Source organism: Ursus americanus, chromosome 18 (assembly GCF_024610735.1).
Source record: "Ursus americanus isolate L20-20 chromosome 18, mUrsAme1.1.p, whole genome shotgun sequence".
Lineage (NCBI taxonomy): Eukaryota > Metazoa > Chordata > Mammalia > Carnivora > Ursidae > Ursus > Ursus americanus.
Window position 1 is genome coordinate 8,596,993 of NC_142144.1, and position 7,336 is coordinate 8,604,328.

Below are 7,336 nucleotides of genomic sequence, written 5' to 3' on the forward strand. Positions count from 1 at the left end.
TTTTAGCAGAACCTATGTTACCATGACTAGTGCAGATATATCTTTCCATTTTTGAATGAAGGTACAATTTACAGTTAAATTTACCCTTTTTAGAGTATGGCTTGATGATTTTTTTTTAAGATTTTAGTTATTTATTTGACAGAGAGAGAGAGAGAGAGAGAGCACAAGCAGGGGGAGCAGCAGAGGGAGAAGGAGAAGCAGGCTCCCTGCTGAGCAGAGAGCCCGATGTGGGGCTCGACCCCAGCACCCTGGGATCATGATCTGAGCTGATGGCAGATGCTTAACCAACTGAGCCATCCAGGCGCCCCATGGCTTGATGATTTAAAAAAAATATTTTTTAGTTTTTAAGTAGGCTCCATGCCCCATGTAGGGCTCACACTCACAACCCTGAGATCAAGAGTTGCACGCTCCACTGACTGAGCCAGGCAGGTGCCCCTCGCTTTATGCTTTTTGGTAAACGCATAATGTAACTACCACCAAGACCAAGACGCAGAACAGCTCCAGCAGCTGGAGAAATTCCCTGGCGCCCCTTTGTAGCCGGCCCCTCACCCCTGGCAACCACCAATGTGTTTTCTATCCCCATAGTTTTGCCTTCTCCAGAATAGAATCGTATATAATAGTATATGCAGCCTTTTGGATCTGGCTTCCTTCACTTGGCATAATGCATTTGAGATTAGCCCCTGTTGCTGTGACTTCAGTAATTTATTCCTTTTTGTTGCGAAGTGGTGTTCCCCTCTATGGAGGCAACCCGGTCTGCTGAGCGTCTCTCGTTCTTGTACTAGTACCTGTTCACATTTATCTAGTAGCAAGAAAGTCATATTTTCAACATTTTGCCCCAGACGTCTTCCCCCAACTCTAAAAGTTCCTTAGACAAATTTGCTGCTATTCACATCGTCACGCACAACCGTTTTATGAGCTGTTTCTCTCTACTTGACACAGGGTGTCTTCTCTTGCCCCCTAGGACTGTTTCCCCACCACTTTCCAGCCCCCTGTAAACTCTTTCTTGCTGCTTATTCCTGGTCCCAAACCCAACACCTCGGGGTTGAGGTTTTTGTGATGGCAACCTCCCCGCTCCCAACCTCTAGCACTAATTACTGAGTTGGTCTGCTAGTACTGAAAAAACAATTCACCCCAAAACTCAGCGCCTTAAAACAACAATTATTTATTCTCATTCATGTGTCCCCACAGGTCAGCGGTGGGGTGGCTGATTTAAGCGGGGCTCAAGTGGGCAACTCTGCTTCAAGCTGTGGGTTCCTCTGGGCTTGGCTCCTCGTTACAGGTCGGGCTCAGGTCTGCCCATGTGTTTTCATTCTGCGTCTGGCTGAAGGGACGGGAGCGACCCAGGGGAAACTCTTCTCAGGAAATACAGAGACGAAAGAGATCGAGTTGCACTGTGCAAGCACATTTCTCGTTTTTGCTTCTATCCTCCCCTTTCACATCCCACGGGCCACAGCAAGTCATGTGGCTGAGCCCACAGTCAAGGGGAAAGAAAGTACACTCCCCTTCTAGTGAGGGGAGCTGCAGAGTCACCTGGTAAAAGGGTAAGGGAGGGGGGAAGAATTAGGGCCAAGAACTCAATATATCGTCATTACTCTGTATCCTAGAATGAGAAGAATTTGGAGGGGCCCATCCAGGAGAGGGGGTGAAGAGCAAGAATGAAAGCCTAGAGAAGCCAGCAAGAAGGTGGGAGCCCAGGGGGGGATCTCTGATGCAGGAAGCATGAAAGTTCGCTTAAGATAAAGGATATTTAATATGTGCATTTCAGGAGTTTTTGTCTTGGATGCCTGTGATGTCCAATTCCCCCCTCCCCCCATCTTCCTAGTCTTTCAATAAAGGCTGTTAGACCCACAGAGGCCCTGCAGAGGTGGGGTGTGTGTGTGTGTGTGTGTGTGTGTGTACATCAAAGGAAGTGTTAAATTCCTCTGGAGACAATGAGGTCCTGGGGCAGAAATAGAATAAATTCAGCAAAAGCTGGTACTTCCATCCAGGAGTTACTAGTGAGAGGTAGACCCCGGCTACTTGCAGGCATCTTGGAGGCACGCTGAGCTCTCCACAGGACAGGTGATGCTTTTCCCGCACATCATATTTGTATTTAAAGGGTCGGGAGGCTAGCTGGAATGCGGTTTATAACTGGGAAGATCAATTTCTAGTCCAAGGGAGGTTAAACCCACACCCTTGCCCTTCTGCCTAGGATTTTAATTCTTCCTGACCCAGCACTCAAAGCGTTCTACTCTTATTCTTCCCTTGATGGAGCAAAGTCTTCCTTTCTGGCTCCCTCCTGCCTCCCGTAGGTCCCCACCCTCTCCATGGACCACCAGCTCGGCTCCCCCCTTCCTGGCAGCAGGCGGCAGATACCTTGCCAGATACACCTCTCTAGCTGTGGGTGGCCTGCCCTCACTCATGCTGCTGATTTTTCCATAACTTTCATTCATTAGTGTAGTAGGCAGAACAACAGCTCCGTAAAGATGTCTGTGTCTGAATCCTCAGAACCCGCGAATATGTTACCTTCCATGGAAAAAGGGACTTTGCAGGAAGTAGTTAAGGTTGAAGACCCAGAGGTGGGAAGATTATCCTTAATTATCTGGGCAGACCTGATTTAATCACATGAGTCCTTACAAGTGAAAAAACTTTCCTGCCTGGGTCTGAGATGAGATGGAAGGGGAAAAAGGAGAGATCTGTCGCATTTAGAGAAGCTCAACCCCCTTTGGTTAGTTTCGAAGATGGGGGAAGGCAGCCACAAGCCAAGGAATGTGGGTGGCCTCCGGAAGCTAGAAATGGTCCTTGGCTGACAGCCAGCAAGGAAACTGTCAGTCCCATAACCTGTAAGGAATTGAATCCCACCAAACAACCCGAGTGAGCAAGGAAATGGATTCTCCCCTTGAACTTCTCTAGGAAGGGGGAGCTCCACGTCCGACTTTTGCCCTATACCCTCTCTCTACAGGATGGCTCTACGGAACTGTGAAATAATAAATTTGTGCTGTTTAAGCTGTTAAATTTATAGTAATTTGTGGTGGCAGCCATGGGAAACCAATATGATTAGTAAATGTTTTTTGAGGGCCTGCAATATTCCAGGCCCCACGCCAGCCTGCAGGAATTAGGGTGAATGAAACAGTGACAATACCTGCCCTCAGAGAGTTTGCAGGGCAGCAGGAAAAGAGAGGTAAAAAGGCAGTCTTGGTCCAGTGAGGGAGCTAAGGGCTGTGGGAGCAGAGAAGAGGCCCCTCACTTGGGCTTGGAGGCCGGGGAGACAGTAGGGAATGGCGGAGATTGTGATAAACTGGAAAGTGCGTGACCTCTCAAATGCCAGCCTTTTGTTGCCATGACAACAGTCTGGTATTGCTAGTTCCTCCCATTTTCCAAAAGTAGCAAAACATCCAGATTTTTAGGTGAGAACTCCTGATTGGTAAATGTTGGCTTTTTTTCTTCATTATTAGAAATCACGATGTGAGCCAGGTTAACGAGAGTTGGCTGAACTTGGTCCTCGGAGCACCCGTTTTCAGTTTCTGTTCTCAGCACACGGTGTTCTGCCAAGCCTCGAGTTCTCCACAGGGAAGACCACTGTGCGCAGCCTCTGGGAGCCCCTCAGGGCCCTGGGGGTGGGGAGGAGGCTCAGTCGTGCCGCCTCCTCCAAAAACGCTCGGCAGTGGAGCCCACAGCTCACATCCTCATGCGGCCGCTCGGGAGCCCGCAGCCTTGCTGAGCCTGCCCGGTCCATCACATCTAATATGGGTGTCAGCAGAAAGTAAATTAAATCCGCTAGGCTATAATTTGCGAACGAAACATTTTGTGGCAGTAACTAAACAGAGCATTATGTTTTAATCAGCTTTTTAAAATGTTGTTTTAAAAATCATTTTATTGTGCAGAAGCTGGTACCCTAAGAGCTATAATTCCTGAACTAACAGTATGCTAATGCACTCCCCTCTAGTCTAGACGGTCTTACCAGTGCGGGCATTTGTCTTGGTGCTCTTAAACCTACATATTTTTACAATAGAAGTGCCACACTACCTTCTAGCTGCTCAAATGGGGAAACCCCAGCAGTGGCTTCCCTAGAAGGATTGCCTTTCACCCTGGTTTTGAAAGAGAAACAGATTGATTGGTCTGTCTTTGATTTTATCTACCCATCTGTCTGTCTGCCTATCAACAAGCACGTGTATACTGCTAAGCATTTTGCAAATATTAGCCGAATGAATTCTTCCACTAACCCCTTGATGGAGGTGTTATTCTTACCTCTTTTTTATTTTTAAAATTTTTTGGAAGATTTTATTTATTTGACACAGAGAGAGAGAGTGAGAGAGCACATGTGCACACAAGCAGGGGGAGCAGTAAAGGAAGAGGAAGAAGCAGGCTCTCTGCTGAGCAGGGAGCCCGATGTTGGACTCTATCTCAGGACCTCTGGGATCATGACCTGAGCTGAAGGCAGACATTTAACCGACTGCCCCACCCAGGCGCCCCTTCTTCTCTCTTTTTTAAAGGTGAACAAATTGAGGCACAGAGAGGTGAAGTCACTTGTTGAAGATCACACAGCTGGTAAGTGATGGAGATGGGAGCCTGGCTCTTGAAACTATTCCGAACTGCCTGCCAAGCTGCCTCTTCTATCTGAAGCCCCCAGCTCATGCATCTTTCTGCTACTCCTGTCTCGTCTCCTGGGTATTTGTTTATTCCTTTGCTTTATGAACATTAAGTGTCTGCTTTGTGCTAGGCCCTATTTCAAATGCCGGGGACCCCACACTGAGCTGTCCCAATGTGGTCCCTGCCAACGGGGGCCACTGTCTGGAAAGGAGCACAGTGGAGCAGTCAAGTACCACCCTCCCTTGAGAAAAAGGAAGTGCAGCCAGCCCTGTGACAGGCTGTGAACACCTTTGTTGGACTAGAAAAAGGTGCCCATTGCTCCAGCCATTTGACTGCCGTCCGTGGGAAAACGGTCACACCAGGGTTCATATCCATGACCCATGACGGACCGGCGGTCAGAGGAGGGGCCGGAGACACGCCGCGCTGGCAGCTGAGATTTGAAGGCTGAGTAGGATGAGTGGCTGAGAAGAGTGTTGGGTGGCTCCGTGCCGGCTGGCTTCGCTAAGCTGGAGCCTCCTTTCTCAGAATGCCCTTCCCTGCATGCTCTCGGACAAGGCTGGCTCCATGAGAACTTTCTGTGAAGTTAGGAGGGTGGAGATGGAGCCGCAGCCAGGGGACGCAGGCGCTTTTGGGGCTCCCATGAGGATGCTGGCCACAGACTCGGGAAAGCTGCTCGCCCACACCTACAGTCTAAGGTCAAATTCCAGAGTGAAATCCCTTCCTGAAAAAAATCACTCCTAGGGGCGTTTGGGTGGCTCAGTTGGTTAAGAGTCTGCCTTGGGGTCAGGTCCTGCTTCTCTCTCTCCCTCTGTCCCTCCCCCACCCTCCCCCACTCAAGCTTGCTCGCTCGCTCTCTTTCTCTCAAATAAATAAATAAAATCTTTTAAAAAACATCACTCCTAGAGTCTCTGCCTCTCTGAGCAAAGGGATCAGTGCAAGGACTAGCAAGAGGTAGGGCTGGAAGGATAAGCAAGAGTTAGATGGTGAAAAGCTATTGGAGTTTTTCTTTTAATTGAGATGTAATTTGCATACTATAAGCTTCATTTTTTTTTTTTTTAGCTTCATCCTTTTAAAGTGTACGATTCGGTGTTTTCAGCACATTCATAAAATTGTGCGACTATCACTACTATCTCATTCCAGAACATTTTCATCACCCCAAAAAGAAACTCCATATCATTAGCAATCACTCTCCATCCTTTCCTTCCTTGAGCCTCTGGAAACTATTAATCTACTTTCGGTCTCTTTGAATGTGCCTCTTCTAGACATTTTATATAAATGGACTCATCCAATATGTGGCCTTTTGTGTCCGGCTTCTTTCACTTAGCATAAGGCTTTCAAGGTTCATCCAAGTTGTTGCATATACTGGTACTTTTTTTATTTGAATACTTCACGGATTTGCATGTTATCTATGTGCAGGGGCCATGCTAATCTTCTCTGAATTGTTCCAATTTTAGTATATGTGCTGCTGAAGCAAGCTCTATTGGTACTTTAAGAGTCACTGAATAATATTTCATTGTATGGACATACCACATTTTCTTGATCCATGCGTCTGTTAATGGACACTCAGCTACCTTTTGGCTGTTATGAATAATGCTGCCATGAACACTGGCACGCACAAGTTCTGTGTGGACACCATATGTTTTCAAATCTCTTGGCTATACACCTAGAAGTGAAATTGCTGGGTCATCTGATAACTCTGTGTTTAATTTTTTGAGGAATTGCCAAACGTTTCTGCAGTGGCTGCATCATTTCACTTTCCCACCAGCAAGACAGAGGAGTTCCAATCCCTCCACATCCTTGCCAACATTTGTTTTTGTCTTTTTTATTGTAGCCAGCCTAGTGGGTGTAATCTGTGGTTACATTCCCTAGTGACGAGCGACGTTGAGCACCTTTTCATGGGCTTATTGTGCCTTTGTATACTTCTCTGGAGAAATGTCTGTTCAGATCCTTTGGCCATTTTAAAATAGATTTATTTGCATTTTATTGTTGATTTGTAATAATTCTAATATTCTGGATACTATATCCTTATCATTTATGTGATTTACAAATATTTTCACTTTCTTGATGGTGTCCTTTGGAGCACAGAAACTTTAATCTTGATGAAGTCTAATTTATGTTTTTCTTTTGGTTGTTTATGCTTTGGTGTGATATCTAAGGAACCATTGTCTAATCCAAGGTCATGAAGATTTATACGTACGCTTTCTTCTAAAAGTTTTTGCTCTTTTGAGATCTTAGATCAATTTTCAGTTAATTTTTGTATATGGTGTGAGGTTGGGGTACAAATTAGTGGTTTTGCATATGGAATATCCAACTGTCCCATCACCATTTGTTGAAAAGACTAAACTTTCCCTGTTGAATTGTCCGCACACCATTGTTGGAAATTTGTTGACCATAAATATGTAAGTTGATGTCTAGACTCTCAATTCTATTCCATTAAACTATTATGTCTATCTGTATGCCAGTAACTGAAAGGCTTAAGACAGAGGAGGGGTGTAGAAAGAAGAGGAGGAGCCAGTGGGTCCTTGTTCCCAATTCAAGATCCTCCGGGCTCTGGTGGCATTTTTTAAAAAAGATTATATTTATTTATTTAGAAGTGCAAGTGGGAGGAGGGGCAGGGGGAGAGGGAGAGAGAGAATCTCAAGCAGACTTTGTGCTGAGCATGGAGCCCTATGGGGGGCTCGACCAAAGGCCCTGAGATCATGACCTGAGCCAAAATCAAGAGTCAGATGCTTAACTGACTGAGCCACCCAGGCACACTGAGCCATCA

The 7,336-nt window shown here is 46.4% G+C and overlaps 1 non-coding gene across 1 annotated transcript; it reads right to left on the minus strand.

The window, feature by feature from the left end:
• Positions 1-5,940: 5,940 nt before the first annotated feature.
• LOC123788114 (U6 spliceosomal RNA) lies at positions 5,941-6,047 on the minus strand. Its single transcript, XR_006778417.2, has one exon. It is a non-coding gene; the product is annotated as a U6 spliceosomal RNA (small nuclear RNA).
• Positions 6,048-7,336: the final 1,289 nt, after the last annotated feature.